Raw genomic sequence first — 27,885 nt, forward strand, 5'->3', positions numbered from 1 at the left:
AGAGCAGCCTGTAAACGTAAAAAGAAGGCTTATCAGAAATGGCTCCAAACAAGGGCCGAGGCAGACAGGGAATTGTTCGTAGATGAAAGAAACAGAGCGAAACAAATAGTTGTTGAATCCAAAAAGAAGTAATGGGAAGATTTTGGTAACAACCTAGAAAGGCTAGGTCAAGCAGCAGGGAAACCTTTCTGGACAGTAATAAAGAATCTTAGGAAGGGAGGGAAAAAGGAAATGGACAGTGTTTTGAGTAATTCAGGTGAACTCATAATAGATCCCAGGGAATCACTGGAGAGGTGGAGGGAATATTTTGAACATCTTCTCAATCTAAAAGGAAATCACCCTTGTGGTGTTGCGAACAGCCAAGCTCATGAGGAGGAGGAAAATGATGTTGGTGAAATTATGCTAGAGGAAGTGGAAAGGATGGTCAATAAACTCCATTGTCATAAAGCAGCAGGAATAGATGAAATTAGACCTGAAATGGTGAAGTATAGTGGGAAGGCAGGGATGAAATGGCTTCATAGAGTAGTAAAATTAGCATGGAGTGTTGGTAAGGTACCTTCAGATTGGACAAAAGCAGTAATTGCACCTATCTATAAGCAAGGGAACAGGAAGGATTGCAACAACTATCGAGGCATCTCATTGATTAGTATACCAGGCAAAGTATTCACTGGCATCTTGGAAGGGAGGGTGCGATAAGTCGTTGAGAGGAAGTTGGATGAAACCCAGTGTGGTTTCAGACCACAGAGAGGCTGTCAGGATCAGATTTTCAGTATGCGCCAGGTAATTGAAAAATGCTACGAGAGGAATAGGCAGTTGTGTTTATGTTTCGTAGATCTAGAGAAAGCATACGACAGGGTACCGAGGGAGAAGGTGTTTGCTATACTGGGGGACTATGGAATTAAAGGTAGATTATTAAAATCAATCAAAGGTATTTATGTTGACAATTGGGCTTCAGTGAGAATTGATGGTAGAATGAGTTCTTGGTTCAGGGTACTTACAGGGGTTAGACAAGGCTGTAATCTTTCACCTTTGCTGTTCGTAGTTTACATGGATCATCTGCAGAAAGGTATAAAATGATAGGGAGGGATTCAGTTAGGTGGAAATGTAATAAGCAGTCTGGCCTATGCTGACGACTTGGTCTTAATGGCAGATTGTGCCGAAAGCCTGCAGTCTAATATCTTGGAACTTGAAAATAGGTGCAATGAGTATGGTATGAAAATTAGCCTCTCGAAGACTAAATTGATGTCAGTAGGTAAGAAATTCAATGGAATTGAATGTCAGATTGGTGATACAAAGCTAGAACAGGTCGATAATTTCAAGTATTTAGGTTGTGTATTCTCCCAGGATGGTAATATAGTAAGTGAGATTGAATCAAGGTGTCGTAAAGCTAATGCAGTGAGCTCGCAGTTGCGATCAACAGTATTCTGTAAGAAGGAAGTCAGCCCCCAGACGAAACTATCATTATATCGGTCTGTTTTCAGAGCAACTTTGCTTTACGGGAGCGAAAGCTGGGTGGACTCAGGATATCCTATTCATAAGTTAGAAGTAACAGACATGAAAGTAGCAAGAATGATTGCTGGTACGAACAGGTGGTAACAATGGCAGGATGGTACTCGGAATGAGGAGATAAAGGCTAATTTAGGAATGAACTCGATGGATGAAGCTGTACGCATAAACCGGCTTCGGTGGTGGGGTCATGTGAGGCGAATGGAGGAGGATAGGTTACCTAGGATAATAATGGACTCTGCTATGGGGGTAAGAGAAGTAGAGGTAGACCAAGACGACGATGGTTAGACTCGGTTTCTAACGATTTAAAGGTAAGAGGTATAGAACTAAATGAGGCCACAACACTAGTTGCAAATCGAGGATTGTGGCGACGTTTAGTAAATTCACAGAGGCTTGCAGACTGAACGCTGAAAGGCATAACAGTCTATAATGATAATGTATGTATGTTTGTATGTATGTATGTATGTATGTATGTATGTATGTATGTATGTATGTCTATCACCCTTTCCTTTATACACAGGGCCTACTATAGCAACTTTCCATTCATCTGGTATAGGTCCTCCGACCAAACAATAATCAAATAAGTACTTCAGATATGGTACTATATCCCAACCCATTGTCTTTAGTATATCCCCAGAAATCTGATCAATTCCAGCCGCTCTAGTTTTCAACTTTTGTATCTTATTGTAAATGTCATTGTTACCATACGTAAATTTTATTACTTCTTTGGCCTTAGTCTCCTCCTCTATCTCGACATTTTCCTTGTAAACAACAATCTTTACATACTGTTGACTGAATACTTCTGCCTTTTGAAGATCCTCACATACACACTCCCCTTGTTCATTAATTATTCCTGGAATGTCCTTCTTGGAACCTGTTTCTGCCTTAAAATACCTATACATACCCTTCCATTTTTCACTAAAATTTGTATAACTGCCAATTATGCTGGCCATCATGTTATCCTTAGCTGCCTTCTTTTCTAGATTCAATTTTCTAGTAAGTTCCTTCAACTTGTCCTTACTTCCACACCCATTTCTAACTCTATATCTTTCCAGTCTGCACCTCTTTCTTCTTAGTCTCTTTATTTCTCTGTTATAATAAGGTGGGTCTTTACCATTCCTTACCACCCTTAATGGCACAAACCTGTTTTCGCATTCCTCAACAATTTCTTTAAACACATCCCAGAGTCTGTTTACATTTTTATTTACCGTTTTCCACCGATCATAGTTACTTTTTAGAAACTGCCTCATGCCTGCTTTATCAGCCATATGGTACTGCCTAACAGTCCTACTTTTAAGACCTTCCTTTCTATCACATTTATTTTTAACTACCACAAAAACAGCTTCATTATCACTAATACCATCTATTACTTCAGTTTCCCTATAGAGCTCTTTTGGTTTTATCAGCACGACATCCAGGATATTTTTCCCTCTGGTTGGTTCCATCACTTTCTGAATTAGCTATCCTTCCCATATTAACTTATTTGCCATTTGTTGGTCATGCTTCCTGTCGTTCGCATTTCCTTCCCAATTGACATCTGGCAAATTCAGATCTCCCGCTACAATCACATTTCTTTCCATGTCGTTTCCCACATAGCTGACTATCCTATCAAATAATTCCGAATCCGCGTCAGTGCTACCATTTCCCGATCTGCACACTCCAAATATATCAAGTAGCCTATTATCTTTAGAGATGAGCCTTACACCTAGAATTTCATGTGTCTCATCTTTAACTTTTTCGTAGCTTACAAATTCTTCTTTCACCAGAATGAACACTCCCCCTCCCACCATTCCTATCCTATCTCTACGATACACACTCCAATTCTGTGAGAAAATTTCTTCATCCATTATATCATTTCTCAGCCATGATTCAACTCCTATAGTAATATCTGGTAAATATATATCTATTAAATTACTTAATTCTATTCCTTTCCTTACAATACTTCTACAGTTCAACACTAACAATCTTATGTCATCCCTACTTGATTTCCAGTTCCTGTTCCCTTATCACCGCTCCCTAGGCCATCCCGTTTCCCTGAATGTACCTCCCTATTACCCTTCCAAACAAATTTCCTTATATGTACCACTGCGGTTTAAATGAAGGCCATCTGAGCGCAGATCCCTATCTCCTTCCCACCCATTAGGATATAGAAATTTCTCTCCCAGTTTCCTACATACCCACTCCATAGTCTCATTTAAATCCCCAATCACCCTCCAGTCAGTATCCCTTCTACACAGTATTCCACTAATAACGATCTCCGCTTTCTTAAACTTCACCCGTGCTGCATTTACCAGATCCCACACATCTCCAACTATGCCTTACGTTTTTGGTACCAACGTGAAACACTATTACCTTCTCCTTCCCCTCCTCCCTCTCTTCTACTTTCCTCAACATCTGCCTCAACCTAATTCCTGGATAACACTCTACCCTGGTACCCTTTCCTCCACACACTTTCCCCACGTGTCTAACGATGGAATCTCCCATGACCAGAGCCTCAACCCTACCCACCTCATTTGATCCCCTCCCCTCCTGGTCAGCCCTATCTTTCTTGATAGCTGCAGAAGCTACTTCCTCCTTCCTTTTCTCCTTCCCATGACCCTGTTCCACCTGTCTTTTCCTATCCTCTACTCTACATTTTCCCTTCCTACCTTTCCCTTCCTCCTACTTCCACACATCTCAGCGCCTCCATTCCTTATCTCGGGCCCATCTCAGACAGACATAGGTCACACCTGTATCTCTAGGTTCCGTTTACATCAGTTGGTTGATAGTTAGGTTAATGTGCAGACGTGTAGATTGTGTTTAATAGTTTCCAATACTGAACATTAAAGAGTCTCATAGGGAAAGTACGTGTGTTAGTATGGAACAAAGACCAAACTCCCTAGAGCGTATTGATATAGGTGAATCAAGTACTAAGTATTTGTAAATTACTTAATGTTGGAAAAATCACGGCCAGTGATCGGCGTCGTAATAGGAAGTCTACTGATAGTTTCTGTACTCGAATGGGAACAGATAAGGCACTTTCAACACGTCACACCTTAACAAAACCAAAAATAAATTGTTAAATTAAGAGTTATGGGTTTGGATGCAGGAGCGGAGAAGACACACTCCAGTAAGTTGTCCAATTTAAAAGAAAAATCTATTATCCTACACCCAAAACTCCAAAACGACGGGACATTTTTGGCTACTGATGGGTGGCTTACACTCTGGAAGAGACGTAATGGAATTCATCTCTTTGGCATTTATGATAGTACTTTCAGCTCGCAGCACAGCAGCAAGTGATTTTTTTTGAAAACGTTTACTGCCATCATTAACCAAGCAAACCTTCCTCTAGAGCAAGTACACAATATTGGTGAAATGGGGCTAAATTACAGACTTTTGCCTACAAAATCTTTTGCTGTTGCTGAGGAAATTTCAGCCTCAGGTTTTAAGGCTAGCAACGAAAGAATCACGGTTCAAATGCCTCAGGGACGCATAAGCTCTCACTTTTAGTCATTGGAAAATCGGCAAAACCAAGGCCTTTTAATAACATGAAAATGTCATCCCTTCCAGTGTATTATAGGTCACAGAAGTCAGCTTAGATGGACTCTTACCTGTTTAAGGAGTGGTTTATCAGTGAATTTGTTCCTAAATTGAAACACCACTTGACGAGCCTGAAGTTGCCAGTAAAAGCATTCCTGTTGCTAGACAATGCACCCACCCATCCAAAGGAACTTTGATACGAAGGTGAGAGTGGTGTTAGACTGTTATCCCTCCCAACGAATGTAATGGACCAATGTGTTAAGAGGAAATGCCGCCAAAACCTTCTTTCACAGATTTTTGTAAATCTGGATAATAAAGACAACATAAATTTGATCGAGGTCTTTAATATAATCAAAGTGAAAATGTGAATCACGTGGTGGCTGAGGCGTATGATAAATTACCGACATCCACACTTGCAAAAGCTTGGTGAAATGCTTGACCAAATGTATAAGAGATTGTTGTAGAACTTAAAGCAGGATTCTCTGACTATGAAACTCTGTTACACGACCGACACAAACTGCTTAATTTGGGCGACCTTGTATTACAAGACGGTCTGTGTTGGATAGATGGTGAAAAGTGACTTGACAATGAAATATAAAATGACGAAGAAATTGTGCAAGCTGTTATTCGGCAGAACAAAGAAGTAGAAGAATTCGATATTGAAGCAGAAGAAAATGAAGAGGTTAAAGTGTGTCACGCTGATGGAAGTGCAGCATTACAACCAGCAGCGACTTATATCGAGCAGCAGACAGTAGCAGCAGGAGTTGATGTAATGTTTATGAAGAAGTGGCGTGATTTTGCTTCAAAAGAAAAAAATTGTCACAAGCAACAGACAAAGATAACCGATTGCTTTTAATTTTTGTATTCTGCAGAATTTATGACGCAGTACTATCCTGTAATGCGAGTGCATTTATTACGAGAGTCTGTGATGTTTATACGAAGGGTTAATGTATCTTTACACATTAAATTCTGAGTTTTTGTAATATGTTTCTCTACATTAATTTTCCACCACGAGTGTCTCTGTCTCATCGGGTGTGAAACTTCAGAGTGTATGAAGACATCATAAAGACAACATCAACTCGTTTCGGGTGCATACACTTGCTAAAGACACATTAATACTAATTGCCCTATACTGTAATTAGTTCTTTATTTAGCTATTTCACTTAAGCTAAGTATTGGTATTTATAACATATTGTCGGTTAATCCCCCTGTCGTTGGTCCGGTCCCGGGGTGGCCGAACTACAATACGTTTGGTTTAGGGAGACGTAAATAATGAAACTAGAGGAAGGACGGGGTCATAACAGCGACCCTTTGGGGCACATCACGTAGTGCCAAGTCCTTTCTGAAGGACGGTGCCGACGACCCTGCATGTAGGAATGCAACCAAAGGAGGACACTGTCCGAGAAATTGAGGAAATGCAATTTAGATAACAAAATGTAATTTTGAACAGTCAAAAGCTTTGCTGAATTCAAGATGTATTAACAGTGTCACTTCTGTATTTTCCATTGCTTCTCGAATGTCTTCTGTGTCCTTCACGCAGTGTCGTTGTAGTACGTTGTACTTGATGGAAACCAGACTTAGTGGGTGGAGTAAGTTGTAAGTCGTCAATTATTATATGTTTCTTCTCTAAGTGGTAAATAATAGCAGTAGGGGACCAAGGAGAGTTCTGGATTCGCTGAGTCAGCACCTTTCTGGTGCGTCAGCACCCGAGATCATTGACCCCGAGGTCACTGACCCCGGTCACGTGACTCTGACGTCATGCCAAAGTGCACTTGTTTGTAAAGCCACGTGCTTTTTGACAGCTGTCATCCGCAATCTTTAAACAACAACGCATCGCTAACCTCAGTGCTGCCATCTTGACGGGGCTAAACCTCACTGTTGCCACCTTAGGCACGTGGTGGCAGGCAATTTGAAAAATTCCACATGCTCTCGTTTGTAAACAAAGCCACGTGCTTTTTTGACAGCTGTCATCTGCCATCTTGCATCGCTAACCTCAGTGCCGCTATCTTGACGGGGCTAAACCTCATAGTTGCCACCTTAGGCACGTGGTGGCGGGCAATTTGAAAAATTCCACGTGCTTTTTGACAGCTGTCATCCGCCATCTTGCATCGCTCACCTCAGTGCTGCCATCTTAACGGCACTAAACCACATTGTTGCCACCTCCTGCACGTGGTGGCGGCAATTTGAAAAATTCCACGTGCTTTTTTACAGCTATCATCCGCTATCTTGCATCGCTAACCTCAGTGCTGCCATCTTGACGGCACTAAACCTCATGGATGCCAACTTATGCACGTGGTGGCGGCAATTTGAAAAATTCCACATGCTTTTTAACAGCTGTCATGCGCCATCTTGCATCGCTAACCTCAGTGCTGCCATCTTTACGCCACTAAAACCTCATACCTTTAGCATGTTGTGAAGGGCAATTTGAAATTTCATATTCTCTTGACAGCTGTCAACAGCCATCTTTAAACCAAGCCACATGCTCTTGTTTGTAAACAAAGCTACGTGCATTTTTGACAGTGGCCATCCTGCATCGCTAACCTTACTGCTGCCATCTTGGCGGCACTAAACCTCATCCTTAGGCATGTAGTGGCGGGCAATTTGAAACATTCCAAATGCATTTTTGACAGTTGTCATCGGCCATCTTTAATCAACAGAGCATCTTGCTGCCCTATTTACTGGCATAAACCTCATCCTTTGACATGTGGTGGCGGGGAATTTGAAAAATTCCACGTGCTCTTCAAAGCCACGTACATTTTGACAGCTGCCCTCTTTAATCAACAGAGCACCGTACTGCCATCTTTACGGCATTAAACCTCATACCTTTGAAATGTGGTGACGGGCAATTTGAAAAATTCCACGTACTCTTGTTTGTAAACAAAGCCACGTGCTTATTGACAGCTAACAGCTGCCATCTTTAATCAACAGAGCACCGTGCTGCTATCCTTACGGCACTAAACCTCATCGTTTGACACGTGGTGGTGGGCAATTTGAAATTCAACGTGCTTTTTGGACTGCTGTCATCCGCCACCTTTAAACAACAACGCATCCTGCTGCTATCTTTACAGCACTAAACCTTATCCTTAGCAATGTAGTGGCGGGCAATTTGAAAAATTCCGTCAGCTGTCATCTTTAAACAACAAAAACTTTAGTGCATTCGCGAACCTAACCTCTCATCCACCATCTTAAAGGGGACTTTCCTTAGTTTTACGACAAGATGCCCTTCCCGACGCTAATTACACAAGATGGCGGCTGCTAGCTTAGAGGCTACACAAGATGGCGGCTGTACATAGGCTGCATTGGTTTTATGCGCCTTACATCTTAAGTGACCCTGAAAATGTGAAGATGGTACATTAGTGTGACAGTGTTCGCAGTGTAGAGTTTGAAGTTCTTCATTGACTTCATTTCTCCTAGGAATTTTCTTACTACAGCTTTCTACAACTACATCAGTATTTACACGCTTTCTTCGCGTAGCCTGAGGTTATAGTCGCAAGTAGATACCTGATGTACTTCTACTAAGTGAGTCTCGTATTGCTCTACATTACCAAAGTATTCCCCACAAACTTCATATAAAGCAGATGTTATGCTAGGAAGTTTTGTTTTATGACGTGCAAGGTTATCCCGTTTTGTGAACGTAGCCTCACACTGCTCGCAGGGGAGCATAGTGTTATTGTGTTTAGCATATTTATGTCTGACAAGAGTGTCACGCCTTGCAAATCTCTTAATGCATGAATCACACTTAAACAGAGTAGATGCTGATAGAATAATTTCCGTTAACTACTGCAGCTTGTTAAATCTCTGCGAAAAACAAATACATTAAATTAATTATTCGCACACTACCTTATGAAAAAGAACAACCATTTATCAATAGAGATTAGACGAAAGTGTAAAGGGTTACATATAGTTGCGATGTTCAGAATAAACCAAGTTTTAATCTATAGAGGTCAGACATTGCCGCGAGTTTGAAGTTACGAGATACTAATAAAGATTAAATGTAAGAGTAACAGAGATACACATAGTATTAACGTTTAGAATAAACCAAGTTTTAACCCATAGAGGTTAGGCATTATCGTAAGTTTAAAGTTAGAAGAAAGAGATTAATGTTCTATACCTAACAAAGTAGAAGCACTCTTTCAGATAACGATCGATGAGGGTGTTGCTGCCGTTGTCAAAAATGTGTTAACTCAATGTCTTTCTCTCGATTTGCATTTTTGTAAAAGCTTTGTTTGCTGCAGCATCAACAGATATTGCAACAGTTTGGCTTCTCCCCTGTGTAACGATTCTTTCTCTTAAAACTCTTTACTCCTAGTTCAAATATCGTCTGAGATGTCCCTAAAATTATTACTGAAATTAGTTGACTCACTCACGATAAAATTCTTGGTATTAAATAATTTGATATCAGGTATTTTACTTTCATCTGTGCTCTTTACTTAGTATTTTACTGATATTCTGACTCGATTCTGTTGAGGTTGGTGTGATTTTGTTATTGTAACTATCTCTTTAACACATTAAATATACACCGTCAGCCTATCGTTTGCTAACATAGCCAACAAGCTGCGGACAACTTCAGCACGAAACCGTAAATCTTTTTAAATTCCTTGTACTTTCATCGGTCGGTCTGTTGGCGATAGCTTTGTTCGCTGCAGCTCCTCTACTTACATCTCTGTTCAATCGGTTTCTTAGCTATAGCTTTGTTCTCTGCAGATTCTCTACTTACATCTTTGTTAAAAAGCAAAAAGGCGTACGTTCAAGCGTCATTAGCCGTTTACACCTCGCGATGTACTTACCTCTAGAAATGCCGCTTTCTGTATGCAAAAAAGGATTCAATTACGTAAACGTCATGTGCATACGATCGAACAAAATAAATGTTTATCGCTTCTTTTCGATAACAAACGTGTATCGGATAGTGATTCCCTTACCAGTGTTCCATGGGGGTACAGCATCAATTAAAACTGGCACATACAAGAAAGGGTGAGGTACACGAACATTGTAAGATAAAAACATGTACATAGAAGAATTGCATTAAGAAGGAGGGAGAAGTACACGAACATAAACAGAAATCACTACAGCAAATGATTCATAATAAAACTTGTACATACATGATGCAATAAATAATGTAGAATTGGCATATTCTTTTATTTTAGAATAGGTATTACCTTCTCCTCCTCCCGCTCCTTCCTCTTGAAAGTTTTGTTCAATACTCGAAGAAGATGAAGAAGAGTAAGTACGTCAAGAAAGAAGGTGTTCAGATTCGTAATTATGTCATCGTCTCAGAAGAGCAGCTGAGTAAGTATGTTGAGAAGGGAAAATGTATCTCTCCGAACAGTGTTTGATTCTAGTCTTGCAATGCAGTTTTCTAAACACTTACAACATCGAACTGTAATATGAGATTTTGTGTTCTCAACACTTGTTCGACATCAACTATAGTATGTGATTCTAGTCATATTATGTTTTGAACAGCAGCTTCATAATTATGTGTGTTCAAGTCTAAACATGCACAATGACGTCATCGCTGCAGCACGTGCACACTCTTGCTGACGAAAAGGTTTGAATATGCACAACTATGATGATGTTATCGCTGCAGCACGTACACACTCTTGCCTTCGCGATGCATGTTTAAACTTGTTCGATAAAGCTATGGCTTGACAGAGGAGGAGGAGGAATTCATAACAGCCGCCGCCATCATGTGTAGTTGCCTCTAAGCTAGCAGCTGCAATCTTACATAATTAGCATCGGGAAGGGCATCTTGTCGTAAAACTAAGGATAGTCCCCTTCAAGATGGTGGATGAGAAGTTAGGTTCGCTCTCTTAGGCGTCGAGAATGCACTGAAGTTTTATTGTTTAAAGATGATAGCCAACGGATATTTTTTCTAATTGTCCGCTATTATGTGTCTAAGGTAGTAGCTATAAGGTTTTAGCTCCGTTAGGATGTCAGCACTTACCTTAGCGATGCTGTCTTGTTTAAAGATGACAGCTGTCAAAAAGGCACCTGGAATTTTTCAAATTGCCCGTTACCACGATGAGGTTTAGTGTCGTAAAGATAACAGCACTGAGGTTAGCGATGTAAAATGGCGGATGACAGCGGTCCAAAAAGCACGTGGCTTTGTAGAGCACATGGCTTGGTTTAAAGATGGCCGCTGACAGCTGTCAAAAAGCACGTGGCTTTCAAATTACCCGCCACCACATGTCAAAGGATGAGGTTTAGTGCCTTTAAGATAGGAGCACTGAGGTTAGCGATGCAAGATGGCGGATGACAGCTGCCAAAAAGCACGTGGAATTTCAAATTTCACACGTCTACATATCTAAGGTAGCAACTATAAAGTTTAGTGCTGTCAAGATAGCAGCACTGAGGTTAGCGATGCAAGATGGCGGATGACAGCTGCCAAAGAAGCATGTAACTGTCAAAAAGCACGTGGAATTTCAAATTTCACGCGTCTACATATCTAAGGTAGCAACTATAAGGTTTAGTGATGTCAAGATAGCAGCATTGAGGGTAGCGATGCAAGATGGCGGATGACAGCTGTCAAAAAGCATGTAGTTTTGTGTGGAATTTCAAATTGGCCACTACTACCAACAGAGTGTGCAACGATCGCATGTGTACGCGCGCACACCTATCGATAATGCTTGCATCGACTATCGTATTAAAGCTCTTCCCCTAGAGCGTTTGGCAATCGCGTTTGCGCGTGCACACACCTATCGATAAATGCTTGCGTCGACTAACGTACTCATCTTCTTCCGCTAGAGCGTGCACCAATCGCATGTGTGCGCAGATCGACGAGCAGTAGATAGCAGGAGGTGGGCGCGCATATGATGATCTAAGCATTCTCTAGGTATAAATACGAGTGTAGGACAATGCATCCGGTCTTTCATCGACCTCTCTGAAGTGGGAAAAAAGCAACACGCCTCGAAATTTTTTCGGCTGGGTGGCCCTCACCTGTATTCGCGACTCAGTCGGCCCAATAAACAATAAATAGGCAGACGGCTCGTTGGCAGTCGCCTGCCCTACAACATGTTCTCCTGCATTATCTCAGGCGTGGACACCGCTCGTACTGAAAAGGACATTCTCAACGAACTCCGTGTCACCGGCGCCTCAGTCCACGATGTCATCAGGCTCCTAGAACATTCCACCTACTCACCATCCACGCACGTCCTGGCAACTGTACACAGCTAAGAAGACGAGGTAAACATCGTAAACAACGGCGTGACCATCCAGAACAGATGCCACTAAGTGGAGCCCACTCCGGAGTACATAGTGCAGCAGCTGTTCGATGACCCTAGCACCACTCCCTATGTCAATGAACACCAGCCCCCACCACCTCCCAAATCCATCCTTCCCACAACCACCACTACGCCCACTACTACCACCATCACCACTTCGGCCTTTACTCCTTCTTATACGACCACCATTAGTACCACGTCCAGCCACCCTTCTCCTCTAATGTCATCCTACATCACTTCCCTCAGTTCCACACCATCCAGTACCCAGCAGCCCCCTACCAACCTTACAGATGCAACCAGCGCAACACAACCAGCCACACAAGGAAACGCAGCCACCACCGCAACTCCGACACCTCAGCAACTACCACCACCGAGCTGTGTTCTTCGAGGCGTAGATCCAGCCATCACAGAATCAGAAATACTCCGAGAACTTCAAACAGCAGGAATACCAGCCCGCCGCGCATATCGCATCCACAACGTCAACGGACCAACATTCATGGTGCGGCTACAACTCCCCTCAGAAGAAGTAGTATGTCAGCTGATATCCACCGGCGTCCGAATTCGCAACCAGCACCATCGAGTGGAACACTCGCTCCCCACCCCATTCCATGCGCCCCCCCTCCTACTAACTCGCAACGCCGCCCCCGGCCACCCACCCCAACCCCGCAAACCGTCTACCTACCTGCTCCCCAAAAACCCCTCCTCCCACCCCATCACCCGATACTAGACCTATTCCGTCTTCTAGCAACCTCCATCGCTCACATCACAGCTTCCCTTCATTTCATCTTTTCCCAACCCTACATTAACAGTCCCTACTACACCTTCCCACCGAACCTGTAAATTGTAACAGCGCCATAAATTTTTGTATTATATCTCAGCTCAATAAAGACTCATCTCTTTTGTAAAAAAAATAATTTAAAAAATACACTTAACCAAGAGGCCCCTATTTGCCCCACTCCTTCATTACACATCTCCTCTCCCCTCTCCTACGTCTATCAAATCTCCTCAACCCCGCCCAAGCTCACGGCCAGAGGGAGGGCGTAACCCTTCAGGTGGCCCGCCCAAACCCCTTCAGGGTGGGGAATGAAAACGTTCTCCCACGCACGCACAGTGCATCCTTGCTTGCCTCGTAAGAGGCGGCCGTGCCCTGGCCCCCTGGTCACGTGACCGGGGTCAATGACCTCGGGTGCTGACGCAGCAAAAAAGTGCTGACTCAGCGAATCCAAAACTCTCCTTGCTCCCCTACTATTAGCGCTTTAGATAAAGCTCTGTGGTCGAGAAAGAGAAGCTACTTTTCTTATAGGACGTATAATACCCGCTTTCCAGTTATCGGGAAATGTGTTGTCTACAACTAGTGCTGTTAGTATCACGTCCAGGTAATATGTTTCTATAATGTAATTTCCTTTCTCTGTTGAATTTATCCGATTTATAGCAAACCGTACTTGGGAGTGTGTTAGAAGTTATCTCTGCCAGTTCATGTCATTGCTTAATTTCCGTTTAGAACTTTTTGTTAAAGTGATTAGCTGCTTTTTGCGCTGCTTGATGCAAAGCAATCTTTCAGTTTTCTAGGACATATTGATTTCATCCTTGTCTCGTCCTTTGGTAATGCCAAATCGCTTTATAGCGTTTCTAAACTTCTGGATCGTGGCGTTTCTCAATCTCTAATAGTTAAATAGATTGTCAGGAGTGCAACTTTTATATGTTGACTATGAGCTCTGTCGCGTTCAGCCATTAGTGATCTAATCTCATTTGGGAACCAGGGAGATGGCTTCCGCGATACTCTAGTCTTCCTTTCGGGGGCAGCTCAATTATACATAAGTTGAAAGACGCCTTTGTCGTTTTTATCTTTAAGTTGAAACGTATCCTGTCACAGCACTGCAACTGCGCTTTATAAACGTTAACTCTTGTCATTTCCTCGTAGTTCTCGATATGAAATTGAGGCGATGGGTGCAATAACCACTTAAGTCGACTTAAGTCGTTTCTCCAGCGAATTAATTTTTATAATCATCAATTTGTTCTTCATTTATCCTCCATATATTATTTCCTTATGTCAATGCCAGATGGCAGGAGCCTTGCATTATATACCGCTGTGTAGCAAGTCGTTCTAACGCCGAACAGCTATTAACCGACAACAAACAAAAGAACCCTCGGCTACTTCGGTTCGCGCAGCTTGTTCCGGTTCATCCCGATGTTACCCGACGAATCAAGGACAAGCACACGCGCAACTGGCTGATAGACATGCCGGCTGTCAAGCTGGTGTTAACACATACTGCAAGTAGCTGCAGTCAGTCTCTTCGATTGAGGTTATTCTTTCATTAAAGCCGGAAACGCAATGCAATTAAAAGAACGAAAGTAAATGTAAAGTGGCCAAAAGTATTAAGCATTGAGTTAAATGGAACTACTTACAATACCCAAGCTGTAAACCATATTTTTAAAATTAAAAAATAAAAGTATACTGTTCCAATAAGCGTACACACAGAGGACATAATATGAACAACACCAAATAACCGTCGAAGATAATCTCTGCTACAGTCAAGTATCTTTTCCGATTTTAACACACGCTTCGATTTGTCCAGTGCAGGTACAGTATTTTCATCATGTAAATTTCGCTTATTTTCCTACGTATCACATCTTTTGTGAAGTCGTCTGTTTCGATCATTTTCTTGTGTACTGTTTTCTTGCCATCAGGTGTAGAAAAATGCAAACGACCCTTGGCCATAGACGTCTTCCCATCCGCTAAAATACGTTTCACCAGTGACTTTGAAACCCCTGTTGCTTCACTTGTTGAAGCCACTACATTATAATTCAGTTTATGAGCTGTTTTCTGTTCTCGTAAGTGAGCAGCTACGTTATATACTATTTCTCTGGCTTGTCCCCTTACAGGCTGTCCAGATTTGCTACCAGACTTCGAAGTAGCAGCCATAACTACTGTACATTTAAATGATACTCTCACTAGAATAACATGGTACACAACACTATATAGCTGAAAGACTGGGCTGCCGTCAATTATTTCGTTGCTGAGCGGCTTTAGATGTGTGTGTGTTTTGACATACCAGTTGCGCAACTGCCGCTACTTCTAATTCTGTTTTTTACACAGTCAAGGATTTAGTTTATTCACCTGGTTAATGTGATCCGTAATGAGTAATGACCCTTGAAGGTCGCTAGGTGACACTGTTCAACACTATATACATAAAAACATTTACCAATACAGTTCACGCTACACGCGAAGGAATTATAGGACTATAATTAATACAACTAAAGAAAGAAATGCGAATAAAACTGACAAAACAACAAGAGCGCTAAAACGGATACAGAAGTGACAGCGAAACTCTTGTGTAACCGCGCTTCACAGTGTGCACAGTACGGTGGCCAGGCAGCATGTGACCCCCTCCACTACTCCCTATGATGTCAGACATCCACTCGGAGAGAATGCGCGGAGAAGTGAGCTTTGCGCAGGTTCTTTTGTTAGTTGCAGGGTAATAGGCAGACTTGTGTGCTTAGACGTGGCGGTACCGCGAACGCGCTGGAATGAGAGAATGTTGTGACTGTTGCGTGTGGTTTTGGTAGTTTTATTCTGTAAAGATGTGTGATCAGGTGGCAGGTAAGAAGTTAATGAGCACATCTCTCTTCTAAAGGGATTAAGGTAAACATTCATACATATTTCTTCGCGGAGTTGTGTTGTATGCTGGAGTGCCTACGCTAGGTGTCTACCATCAATACACAAAATATCCTCCGATTTTCTTCTCGTTGCTGTTTTAAAATTGTGGCATGTGAAGTACTTCCTGATTATGGCTTATGGAGAAGACAAAGGAAATGTGGTTCCATTGTCAGTGAGTAGATGGAGCATTAGGAAGACGAACAAGATGAGGGGGAACCTGGAAGTAGGTAAGGAACAAATGAATACGAGCATCATCTGGAGAAAGATGTTAGGACACGGGGTGACTTAGTATGATGGCACTCTACGTGAAACAGATAGATTATGGTGTTCGTAATGAAAGACAATAAACCAGTTTAGAATGTTGGCAATTTTTATTTTAATTCAGATATGTAAATCTCCGGCTATAGAAAGATGAAACATTAGTTAACAATCTGTGTTATTTGAGTTGTCCATTGTTGACCGGCAAAATACTCAACTCGTCGCCATAAGACCTATCTGTGTCGGTGCGACGTGAACCCAGTAGCAAAAAATGTACTCAACAAAAACACCGTCAGAGGTTTGAATGCTATTGTCAGCTGTATGAACCTGCTGCATTGTTAGTGACTGTTGTCTCATCCTCATCTCCTTCCAATAAACTACGGTACTTCTTCAGCCAGGACCCGCATCTTCGTGTCACGTTCTACCTTCATGTTTTCTTTTTGTTGTCTTGAGCATAGCTGACAATTGTTTTCGATGTTTCTTGGTGGGCAGCTTCTCAGTGATTTTTAATTTATTTTCGTGTTAGTAAGATGTTCGACATATTATTATGTTATTATTCTGATTAATATTATGAATAGAAGTACCCACTGCTTGTGCACGGTTGTTTAAAATAAAGAAATAACGTGTTTGTTCGCAATCAACGTTTTCCTTATCAATAAAGTGTTTATTCCACTCACCAGCATAAAGAGAAGCAAGGCCGTACCCATGGGGGGGGGGGGGGGTTAAGAGGATTTAAACCCCCTCCACAATAGAAGTTAACTTGACAGATTTAAATAGCATATACGGGTTTTTAAATAGCCTAAAATAAATTATATATCAACACATCTCTCTTCTAAAAGGATTTTAAGATAAAATTCATACAAATTTCTTCACGGAGTTGTGTTGTATGCTGGAGTGCCTACGCTAGGTGTGTACCATCAATACACAAAATATCCTCCGATTTTCTCCTCCTCGTTGCTATTTAATAATTGTGGCGTGTGCAGTACTTCCTAATTATGGCTTGAAGAGAGGGCAGTGGAAATGTGGTTCCATCGGTGAGCAGTTGGAGCATCAGGAAGACGAACGAATATTATAAAAATAAGCATTTGCGTAATATACAAGTGAATTTAATCTTTAAAATCTGTTCCATCTTTAAATGTTTTTCCATCGATATAGTTCACAAATTTACTGGAAACGTAACTGGAAATTTTAAACTTGGGTGAGATGTACGGATTGTTTGTTTTATGTTCTTAATGCATTTTTCATCATACAAATAAATTTTAATAAATATATAGAAATATTTTCATGTTATCAAGCCGTTACAAGATTTGTGTAAAAATGAATCACACCTGTAAATATTTTACTGATTACAGTGAAACAAAAATGTTTGTCACGCTGCATGCACGTGTGAAGGCGTGTTTTTCCTACCATACCGCTGTACATTTACCCCTCTACTTCATTCGTTGAATTGTAAAAGGCGCTGCTCTAAAACTATTTCGAATTTTCTTTCTCTAAAGCTTATATGAAAGTTAAAACAATGACGTTTTTCAATGCCCCCTCCATATCCTAAACCTCTCCGAAAAATATTCCTGGGTATGGCCTTGTACAGAAGCATACTACTGCAGTTTCAAAAAGAGAAATGAATAAATAAATAATTAATCCTGTACCGTCCCTATTTTTGACTCATCGGCCGTGCTGAATGCTCCAAAACGATTGGCGCACACGCGGATATTAGAAGTGTGTTGACAGAAATATTGAACGGTCTTGTGAAGTTATACTGCGTCACCATGACTCGATAAGCTCTGAGCACCTCATTGGTGGCCTTTTTATGTGTATTTCCCAAGCAGATCTAGTATTGAAGGTTGCTTCTAGTTAGAGTAGTTCACACCGTGTCGTCTGCGTATCGCAGAGTAGTATCAAAATGTTTGAAAGAATCCGACATTGGAGATGTGTTAGAAGTTAGTGGAGATAGTGAGCTTTGTAATAGTGGTTCAGAATTGCATTTTGATGAATGTGGTAGTGATAACGATTCAGAGAACAACGAAAATTGTGAACAATTATAATTTGAAAACCGATGGACAGGGCTACACATAAATTTATACTAGTGATAGCTGGAGTCGCAATATTCGTTTTGATGAACAATGCTGACCGATACTACCATTTACCTTCTTGCAGTTCAGAAAACATTTAAAAATTATTCATGGGATTCGAATGTTATGAGCTAGTAGCAAAGCGGACGAATTTTTATGCTGAATACTTACGAATGAAAACGGGCACTGTTCATATTACATGGACCGGGCGAGTTGGCCGTGCGCGTAGAGGCGCGCGGCTGTGAGCTTGCATCCGGGAGATAGTAGGTTCGAATCCCACTATCGGCAGCCCTGAAAATAGTTTTCCGTGGTTTCCCATTTTCACACCAGGCAAATGCTGGGGCTGTACCTCAATTAAGGCCACGGCCGCTTCCTTCCAACTCCTAGGCCTTTCCTATCCCATCGTCGCCATAAGACCTATCTGTGTCGGTGCGACGTAAAGCCCATACCAAAAAAAATCATATTACATGGCAAGGCACTGACGCTGACCGAATAAGGACATATGTTTGTTTTTTAAATTATACGGGTTTGGTTGTTCTATCTCAAACTGACGATTATTTCCTAAGGGACTTTTGGGTGTGCCCGTTAGTAAATCAGGAAATACCACTGCAAATGTTTAGGGATCTTGGGCAATGGTCACATCTCAGTAGTCATGTAGACAGAAAAAATGAACATAATTAAGACCAGCTCTGCAACTTATGCGCATCTAGCTGGGAACTAGCAGTAGATGAATCTATGTGAGGTTAATCTCCCAGGGAAAGTCACTAAATTGGGTATCAAGGCATTGGTTATTGCTGACAGTGGAAATGGCTACCGTTTGAAATGTGAGATTTAGAAGAGGAAGAAATAAAAGCGGGACCAGAATTTGTTATTAGGACAGGAGGTAGTTTTACATCTGACACAGCCATGCTGGAGTAATTGGCAACATGTTTACTTAAATAACATTTTCAGTTCTGTAAAAGATGATAAAATTATTGCTAACGCATAGCACCAAAGGTCGTACGACAACGAGGGTGAACAGGAATGGGTGGCGTGATCACCTGCACGCTTCAAGCACAGGAGGATGCACGAAAATGCAAAACGATAGAGTAGCAGCAACACTTTAGCAAGATAAACGCACCGTTCTTATGCTGTCAACAAATTGATGGTACAGTGAAACGGAAAAGCGGTAAAGGTAATGAAGAAATAGACATAGCGTGTCATTGCACTGTCATAAATTACACAAACATAGGTGGAGTGAACATCAGTGATCAGAGAAGTGAATACTAATGGTTTGGCCGATCGTCTAAAAAATGGTTGAAATTTATTTTTCATTTTGTGATCAATGTGTTTGTTATGAACAGTGTCATTCTTTACGATATGAGTAACCGACCAGATCTCTCGGCTCATGGAAACAGGAAGCTGAACTTCCCACACAATTTGATGCAACAGATCATCAGGAGCTTCATGTCACGCAAACATACGGGCAGGAAAATAGTTTACCCATCAGCAATCCATCTCCTAAATTACTTAATTCTCTAATGAAGATTAGTGGCGTCCTTATATGAGCGTTTACAATAAAAGTAGAGTACTATTAACGCCCACCTCCTGTTTTTTGGTACTTCTGCCATGTTTTGATGTGCTAAATTTAATTACAATTAGTTAATGTTAACCTTTGCCGTACTGGACCTGAATATCTAAATAGGATTAAAGTACGGAAATACTGAGTTTATTTTGTGTAAATAATTGAAATCAGAACATAATGCTTCGCAAGTATAATTAAAATATATGTAATTAATGTATTACTACATAATAGAATGATGCAAGGTTTTAATTTTAGCACAGTTTTATTTTTTGTGCAATCAGGTAATCTTGCACACATCGCAAAATCAATTTTGTTAGTCATCGGCTGTTAAAAGTGTCCATTGAAATCTTGCATTAACTTCTCTCCTCGTTCAGCCGTATCATTTACCAGCGTAGGATTTTTCATAGTCGCTTTGGCCTTATGGTAGGACATGATTTCCTCCCAAGAATTAGGATCAATATTTAAGAAATCTGAATATATGCTTATCTTCTTCAACAAATCCAAACCCTTGACTGAAATGAACTCGAAAATTCCCTTTCCTCTGTAAGACATTTAAAATGTAATCTGTTAATATCGATTTTATATATTCTGAATAACTCGTGAAAAACTGCTAAATTTAAATGTATACAATTATCTACATGAAGAAACTTACCCAAATGCTTTATGACCACAATAGGTAGAACAGAGTACCTCATTTCGGAGTCCAAGGTTTCTCACTTCAGATTTCTAACCGTATTTCTTTGCTAACGTCACCAATGAGAGTGAGAAATGATGTGTGTGTTTGTTATAATGATTAATTAAGTCTCTGGTAAGACCCAAACTAGAGTATGGTTACAGCGTATGGGACCCTCACTAGGATTACTTGATTCAAGAACTGGAAAAATACCAAGAAAAGCAGCTCGATTTCTTCCGGGTGATTTCCGACAGAAGAGTAGCGTTACATAAATGTTGCAAAGTTTGGGCTGAGAAGACTTGGGAGAAAGGAGACGAGCTGCTCGACTAAGTGCATTGCGAGCTGTTAGTGGAGAGATGGAGTGGAATGACATTAGTAGACGAATAAAAGTTGGAATTCAAGAGGACAAATTGGGGCAAATATTCGTTTATAGGGATCGGAGTTAGGGATTGAAATAACTTACCACGGGAGATATGCAATAAATTTCCAATTTCTTTGCAATAATTTAAGGAAAGTCTAGGAAAACAACAGATAGCGAATCTGCCCTAAATGCAGATCAGTAGTGATTCATTGACTATAGATGAAGTCTGTGGAAAACATAACATTGAAATTCACTGTTATTTCTCTACACGGATAATCGCTTTTTAAATCTTCAGTGGCGTGTGGTTCAAATACTAGTAATGTGAATTAATTTCTAGTTTATGCTTTGAATCACTGCATTTTCTCGCGTTCCTTACGAGATCACATAGGAAGGGCTGAAATCTCGTAACTCACCCATGCCAATTCAAATCTACTGTTGTGACAATCAGTATCGAGCAGAAAGTCCAGAAGTACTGAGTAACAATGGGAATTCGTTGTACAAGTTTCAGGTACTAATCCGTAATCGAACCCAAGCCTCCGAGGACGGCAGCTAATGCTGTTAACCGTTACGCTACCGTTACCTCTTTACATTACTGTCTTGGTTTTCACATTTTGTTCATTTTTACAGCATTATCACCTTCAACGAACTCTCTCAAGCACTCACACCTAAACTTCCTAATACCTGCAATATGGAACAGGACCCGTGCTATTACGAAAACCTTTTGCCAGAATACAAAAAAGGAGTACAAGTAACATTCTTAGCACAAATAGATTACAGTAAGAAAGGAGGCAAATATTCTTCAGCACTATCCCCGTAGATGACCGTAAGTGTGAACAGGGTACGGTTAATGTGCAAGTACCAAGTCAACCCATTCCAGAGGTTCGTTTTGAACTCTTACCAAATTTTTTATGCGAAGAATATATCTAAAATACATTCAAAAACAAGGACGAAAGTACTGGCTCCAGAAAAAAGACTAAGGAACCTCGAAGAAAAGAAAAAGACACGAGTGAAGGAAGATAGGAAGAGAAAATAATCTACTGGCTGGTAGAAACAGAAAAAGATATCTTTAATGATATGTTAGACAGAATACTTTCCCTAATCAGGTAGAATTTGAAGGTCGAGTGCAATGGGAGTGATATCGATAGTGCCTTTAGATTAGGGAGGAATATGGGAAGAAGACCAGTGAAAGTGTGTATGGTATCTAGTTTGAAGGATCGAAAAATTTTGGAAAGTGCGAAGAGCTAGAAAGGGACAAAAATATGGATTAAAAAGAATTTGGTCAAGGAGAAATGGAAAATATGCGAACATCACGTTTTCATCAAGGGAAGGCGCGGCATTCGGGACATCCGTGGAAACAGGCTTATAACAGCGGGCGATTCTTGGAGCAGGATATGGACAGTTAGTCAGCTCCACGAGCTGGGTCATTGGCCTGATGTGTCAGCTATACGGAAGGCCGGCGGTCTAGTGAGTGACGACAGAAGATCCGAGTCAGCAGCTGTGTGTGGCAATCAACAGAGCACGGACAGTGAACTGGATGACGCGGCACTCGAAACCAGGCTTCACCAACCCTGGAAATCAACTCAAGTAGAAGAGTTGGTCCCTAGGAGGCAAGACAACCCAGGGTGAAAAGAAGAAAAGAAACCCTAGCCAGCGTTAAATTTGAAAGACATTGGGCTAAAAAAGGGTTGACAAGGTCTGAGGAAGCTAGGGCTTGGAAGAGGAACAGGCTTCCCATGTGGATCCAGTATACAGTTAGAAAAAGCACGAATGACGAGAAGTAAGCCTTCGCTTACGAACAAATAGCTAGACTGGGTTGTGGGATTAATTAATATCGAGTGTGTGTTGAGAAAACTGGGAAATGATGAAGTTAGAGATCTAATGTGAAATAGTGAGATTATTGGGATGGTAGAGACTTGATTGCCACCTGGCCAAAATGTTCAAATACCGGGTTTTAAGGTCTGGAGTAGAACGAAACATAAAAGGAATCTGAAAGGGCGTTACCCGTGAGGGATATCAGTGATCATAAAGGAAGAAATATGCAAGCAGGTAGACCTATGTGAATCGGAATGCGAGAAAATAATTTGGGGAAAGGTAAAGAAAGGAAATCAGAGTGGGAGAGAAATTTTCATTGGTTTTGGTTACCGCCATCCACCGGGGTCCCCGTTTGAGAAGAAAAACTTCTTTGAAGAGCTTATTGATGTTGTAAACCAGATTCAATTAGGAAATTAAGAAGCGGAAATAATTATAATGGATTTCAACGCAAGGGTTGGCGTAAATAATCCATTATACGCTAGAGAAATTGATGAAATATTAGCAGAAAGAAGGACAAGCAAAGACAAAGAGTGTAACAAAAATGGAGAGAAATTGCTGGAAATGCGTGCAATTGAGGAATTGTACATTTTGCATGGGAGCTGGTTAGGGGACGTATCAGGTAACTTAACATACATAATCGAGTCAGGAGGGAGTGTTATAGACTTGGTGTTGGCATCTAGGGAGGCTTTAAGTTATGTTAAGGACATTCATGTAAAAAAATGGACAGCGTCTCATCATTTCCCAGTTGCTATTCGATTACTGAGAGACGAAAGTAAACAAGAAGTAAAACAACATTTCATCTATGTAGAGAGAAAATTAGTAACATACAGACGGAGTGAGGAACATAGAGACGAATTTAGGGACTACTATAGGGGGAAAACTTTTGAAATTTTGAAGATAGGTATTGAGTATATGATAGATGATAATAACATAGATGAAGCAATAATAATGGTTGAAATATCAATAGAAGTAGCTGGTAAAAATGGTAGTGAGTAAGAAAAGGCAATATAAACAAAATGCATGGTATAATGATGAGTGTAAAGAAAAGAAAAGTCAAGTGATGAAGGTATTTAAAATGTACTGAAATGAGGGATCTCAGGATTTAGGAGCAGATTTTTGTAGAAATGGGAAGGAATGCAAAGATTTAATGAGCGAAAATAAAAGGAATTGGCAGGCCAAAGGGGCAAATTTATTACATAATTACTGCAAAAAATGTAACTAAGAAAGTATGGAAAATAATTAGTACAATTTGCAAAGATTATAAAAGCTGTAATCAAGTAAGCATATGCGATGGGGAGTGGTTAACGTATTTTAAGGGATTATTAGCGGGTAAAGACACATGGGAAAGGAAGAAAACTGAGACGGTATACTGAGACATGTGGAGTTTACTCTGCCGGTACTAGACGATATAATAACAGCAGATGAGGTACTAGATACATTGAGAAAACGGAAGGGAGGAAAATCAGGTGCTGTCAATGGAATTACGTAGAATTTTCGAAAGAGATAGGGAATAACGGCCAGATGCTAGAAATAATAACTAAAATATTTAACAAAATCTTTGATGGTAGAAAAATCCCAAGATGTTGGCAAGAAGGAGTAATTTGCCCGATATATAAAAGAAAGGGCGAAGGATCTAACACGAATAACTATAGGGGTATTACCTTTTTGGATACACTCAGTAAGATTTACACCAGTATTTTAGCAAAAAGAATTATGAAATGGGCAGAAGATTACTTTATATTCTCAGCGAACCAGTCAGGATTTAGGAAAGGAATGAGAACTACATATAATATATTTATAATTCAAACAATAATAGATAAATGCAGATACCATGGCTACAAACAACATTGAAACAAATGGAATTGATATCACCCTGCGCTGCGGGAAATGCAGTGGAAACTTTGTAAATGAAGGTAACGCCATCGGCTGTGATGGGAACTGCAGTAAATGGTTCCATAGAGAATGTACACAGCTGACTACAACAAAATATATTGCACTTAAGGTAAAAAATGGGCAACCTCCTATGGATGTGTTATAAATATAGAAATCAACTCGAGAATTACGGAGTAAATACGTCCCCACCGGAGGATCAAGACACAAAACAGATTCTGTTAGAAAATAAGAGATCCTGCTAAATTCTGAAAGGAAAATTGGAATAAATGAGTGAGGTTCTAATGAAAAACATGTCACTTATTCTTGAAGCACAGCTACAACAATCCGAATACCTGGCAAACAACAGAAAGGAAATATCTTACGCGAATATAACCTCAACAAAATCTGCCACTAACCTACAAAATCAACTGCGAAACAGAGACCCAGAAGCGCATACGAGCTGAGAACGCATACGAACAAAATATCAGTTAACCAAGGAGTAACAAATAAAGAATCTGGCCGAGTAGAGTATACAGAAGATACCGCCCAAAACAGAGAATACAAACCTTTGACACATCAGAGAAGAAACGAGGCTGACACAGAGCGTCGACAGTATGAGGGAAGAAACGAGGCTGACACAGAGCGTGGATAGTCGAGGGTAAGAAGACACAGTACAGGAACAAAGAAAGAAGCGGGAAACCTATGTGCGGCAGAACGTCTCGCGTGGTTTTATGTTGGAAGGTTGAACACTTCTGCAATGGAAGTGGAGCTAAGAGACTACTTGAAAGAAAACGGAATAACAGATGTCAAAGAATGTACACTCCTAAACTCCAGATCCACATTGACAAAGGCTTTTAGAATAGGTATTCTGTATTCAGACAGGAAAAAGGTTGACAAAGAAGACTTCTGGCCAGAAGGTGTGACTATTCGCCCCTATATATTTAACTAGGAATAACAAACATGACGAGACTCCAATTAGGAACCCCGTGATCAAAGAAACATGTAACATAGGAACTGATATTAAATGTTTAATATGGAACATAGAAGGGTTGGCAAGTGTACTTGGTGCATTACCTTGCGATAAATTCTGTGAATATGATATAGTGGTGCTTACAGAAACATTCTCATTGAAAGAAATTCACATAAATAATAAATATCCAATCCACATGTTAGCAAATCAAGGTGACTCTGGGAGACCAATGGGAGGGCTAGCATGTCTATTATCAGCTAGAATGTCACCTTTCAATTTAGTGTAGAAGACAGACAATATTTTAATGATCATAACAGCAACCTTATCCGTGATGTGCCCCTATTTTCAACCTGAATGGAAAGAATACGACATTATAAAGAACTGATGTTAGGTATCTCTAAACTGGGAAATACAGATCATCTTATAATTGCTGGGACCTAAACTGCCGGATAGACGTTCATTCATTCATTCATATCCTAAAGGCAAGGCCTTGTCGCTGCAACCATATTTGTCTCTCCTCTGCTGATCGTTTCAGGTCAGGATAGACGTTGCAAACAAAAAAGCAGAGATGGTAGTAAATTACAGTACCTGGAAACAGAGGGATTTTCATTACTAAACAAGGAAAATGAGAAGACATACATAGGCCAGAATGGAAGCAGCACTATTGATCTTATATTCAGCAACAATATAGGTCCCAAAGAAGTGAGGCCATCGGTACTAAAATAAATAGCAATAAGGAAACACCTACCAGTAGAAATTGTCATAAGAGGAAACTTCGATTCGTTAATCAAAACTAACCACAAGAAGCTGCCGCTGCGGATAATCGATGAGGATAAATTTGATAGTACCGACGATCTTGAATGAAATACACTGACTGACAGAGCAAATGCAACACCAAGAAGGAGTGGTCAGAACTTTATGCCAATTGCAGGGTAGACTGACGTCACTGAGGTATGCTCATGATGTGAAATGCGCCGCTGTGCTGCGCACGTAGCGAACGATAAATGGGACACGGCGTTGGCGAATGGCCCACTTCGTACCGTGATTTCTCAGCCGACAGTCATTGTAGAACGTGTTGTCGTGTGCCACAGGACACGTGTATAGCTAAGAATGCCAGGCCGCCGTCAACGGAGGCATTTCCAGCAGACACACGACTTTACGAGGGGTATGGTGATCGGGCTGAGAAGGGCAGGTTGGTCGCTTCGTCAAATCGCAGCCGATACCCATAGGGATGTGTCCACGGTGCAGCGCCTGTGGCGAAGATGGTTGGCGCAGGGACATGTGGCACGTGCGAGGGGTCCAGGCGCAGCCCGAGTGACGTCAGCACGCGAGGATCGGCGCATCCGCCGCCAAGCGGTGGCAGCCCCGCACGCCACGTCAACCGCCATTCTTCAGCATGTGCAAGACAGCCTGGCTGTTCCAATATCGACCAGAACAATTTCCCGTCGATTGGTTGAAGGAGGCCTGCACTCCCGGCGTCCGCTCAGAAGACTACCATTGACTCCACAGCATAGACGTGCACGACTGGCATGGTGCCGGGCTAGAGCGACTTGCATGAGGGAATGGCGGAACGTCGTGTTCTCCGATGAGTCACGCTTCTGTTCTGTCAGTGATAGTCACCGCAGACGAGTGTGGCGTCGGCGTGGAGAAAGGTCAAATCCGGCAGTAACTGTGGAGCGCCCTACCGCTAGACAACGCGGCATCATGGTTTGGGGCGCTATTGCGTATGATTCCACGTCACCTCTAGTGCGTATTCAAGGCACGTTAAATGCCCACCGCTACGTGCAGCATGTGCTGCGGCCGGTGGCACTCCCGTACCTTCAGGGGCTGCCCAATGCTCTGTTTCAGCAGGATAATGCCCGCCCACACACTGCTCGCATCTACCAACAGGCTCTACGCGGGGTACAGATGCTTCCGTGACCAGCGTACTCTCCGGATCTCTCACCAATCGAACACGTGTGGGATCTCATTGGACGCCGTTTGCAAACTCTGCCCCAGCCTCGTACGGACGACCAACTGTGGCAAATGGTTGACAGAGAATGGAGAACCATCCCTCAGGACACCATCCGCAGTCTTATTGACTCTGTACCTCGACGTGTTTCTGCGTGCATCGCCGCTCGCGGTGGTCCTACATCCTACTGAGTCGATGCCGTGCGCATTGTGTAACCTGCATATCGGTTTGAAATAAACATCAATTATTCGTCCGTGCCGCCTCTGTTCTTTCCCCAACTTTCATCCCTTTCGAACCACTCCTCCTTGGTGTTGCATTGTCACTGTCAGTCAGTGTACGTAGTGGTGATTTAAATGGGTCCCTTCAACACATAGAAGATATAATTAAGCAAACGTTAGTACCACGAGATAACAAAGAAAAGAAGTCTAACTATGGTTTAAACATATCTGCTACAA

Source organism: Anabrus simplex, chromosome 5, assembly GCF_040414725.1.
Source record: "Anabrus simplex isolate iqAnaSimp1 chromosome 5, ASM4041472v1, whole genome shotgun sequence".
Lineage (NCBI taxonomy): Eukaryota > Metazoa > Arthropoda > Insecta > Orthoptera > Tettigoniidae > Anabrus > Anabrus simplex.